Genomic DNA, 2,822 nt, shown 5'->3' on the forward strand with positions numbered 1-2,822 from the left:
AAAAGAATCCTGTATGTACACATCAACACAAACCTGCATGTACATATTAACACAATCCTGTATGAATACATTAACACAAACCTGTGTATACACATTGACACAATATTGTATGTATGCATTAACGCAATCCTGTATGTACACATCAACACAATCCTGTACATACACATTAACACAATCCTCTATGTACAGAGTAACACAATACTTTATGTCCACTTTAACATAATCCTGTATGTAACATTAACACAAACCTGTATTTATACATTAACACAATACTGTATGTCCATTTTAATAGAATCCTGTATGTACACATTAACACAAGCCTGCATGTACACATCAACACAATCCTGTATGTACACATTAACACAATCCACTATGTTCACAGTAACACAATACTGTATGTCCTCTTTAACAGAATCCTGTATGTATACATTAACACAACCCTGTATGTACACACTAACACAATCCTGTATGTACACATTTACACAAACCTGTATGTACACATCAACACAATCCTGTATGTACACATTAACACAATCCACTATGTTCACAGTAACATAATACTGTATGTCCTCTTTAACAGAATCCTGTATGTATACATTAACACAAACCTGAATGTACACATTAACACAACCCTGTATGTACACAGTAACACAATCCTGTATGTACACATTAACACAAACATGCATGAATACATTAATACAATCCTCTATGTACACACTAACACAATCCTGCATGTACACATTAACCCAATCCTGTATGTATACATTAACACTAGCCTGAATAAACACATTAACACAATCCTATATGTACACACTAACACAATCCTGTATGCACACATTAACACTAACCTGCAAAAACACATCAACACAATCCTATATGTGCACATTAACACAATCCTGTATGTACACATTAACACAATGCTGTCTGTACACATTACCACAGTCCTGTATGTACATATTAACATAAGTCTGCACGTACACATTAACATAATCCTGTATATACACATTAATATAATCCTGTATGTACACATTAACAAGCATGTATGTATACATTAACACAATCCTGTATGTATACATTAACACAAACCTGTATGTACACATTATCACAGACATGTATGTGCACGTTAACACAAACCTGTAAGTATACATCAAAACTATCCTGTATGAACACATTAACAGAATTCAGTTTGTACACATTAACACAATCCTTTATATATACATTATCAAAAACCTGTATGTATGCATCAACACAAACCTGTATGTACACATTAACACAATAGTGTATGCACGCTTTAATGAAATCCTGTATGTACACATTAACACAATCCTGTATGTATATATTAACACAAACCTGCATATACACATTAACACAATCCTGTATGTACGCATTAACACAATACTGTATGTACACATTATCAAAATCCAGTATTGTCTCATTAACATAATTGTGTATGTACACATTAACACAATCCTGTATGTACACAGTAAAACAACACTGTCTGTCCTCTTTAACAGAATCCTGCATGTATACATTAACACAAACCTGTATGAACTCATTAACACAAACCTGTATGTACATATTAACACAAACCTGTATGTATACAGTAATACAATCCTGTATGTACACATAAACACAAATCTGTATGTACACATTAACACAAACCTGCATGTACACATTAACCAAGTCTGCATGTACACATTAACACAAACTGCATGTACTAACCCCATGTGCATATATACAGACTAACATCATGGATATATGTATAGACTGACACCATGCACACAAGTACAAACCATCTCCATGCATACATGAACACACTTACCCTGCTGTTGTGGTTCTGTTCGCCGAGCTGGAAGTTTTTGTTGCATCTGTTGATGAAATTGCGCGGGTATCCGTTTTTGGCGAATACCTTGTACAGGTGTTCCTCTTCCTCTTTTTGCAGTTCTGGTGTGCTGCAGTGTGTTGTGGCCCTTTTGAACAGATGCCTAAGAGAAAGACAACAGAACGAGGACATGCCACAACCCAAAGGACTAGCCACACTACCATACATCAGGAGCATTTCCGAACTGACAGCCAGACTACTGCGACTCCTAGGACTCATAACAGCACACAAACCAACAGCCACTCTCTGACAACAACTCACCAGAACGAAGGACCCGATACCCAGCATGAGCAAAACAAATGTAGTGTACAAAATCCCATGCAAGGACTGTCCAAAACACTACATAGGACAAACAGGAAGACAGCTAACGATCCGCATCTATGAACATCAACTAGCCACGAAACGACACGACCAGCTATCCCTAGTAGCCACACACACAGACGACAAGCAACATGAATTCGACTGGGACAACACTACCATTATAGGGCAAGCCAAACAAAGAACAGCCAGGGAATTCCTAGAAGCATGGCACTCATCCACAAACTCCATCAACAAACACATCGACCTGGACCCAATATACCGGCCACTACAGCGGACAGCTGAAACTGACAACCGGAAGCGGCAGGGACAGGCCACTATACATTCCGGAGGAAACACCACAGAAGCGCTTCACAGGAGGCTCCCAAGCACTGAGGATGTCACCTAGACAGGGGACAAAAGGTTTGCAACAAAAACTTCCAGCTCGGCGAACAGAACCACAGCAACGAGCACCCGAGGTACAAATCTTCTCACAAACTTTGAACACTTACCCTACATACGCATGTACAGGCTAACACCATGTACACATGTACAGACTTACTCCATGTACACATGTACAGACTTACCCTACATACGCATGTACAGACTGACCACATGTACACAGGTACAGACTGGCACAGGT

Source organism: Chiloscyllium plagiosum, unplaced genomic scaffold (assembly GCF_037043375.1).
Source record: "Chiloscyllium plagiosum isolate Xiang-an unplaced genomic scaffold, Cpla_swu_hap1 HiC_scaffold_40, whole genome shotgun sequence".
Classification (NCBI taxonomy): domain Eukaryota; kingdom Metazoa; phylum Chordata; class Chondrichthyes; order Orectolobiformes; family Hemiscylliidae; genus Chiloscyllium; species Chiloscyllium plagiosum.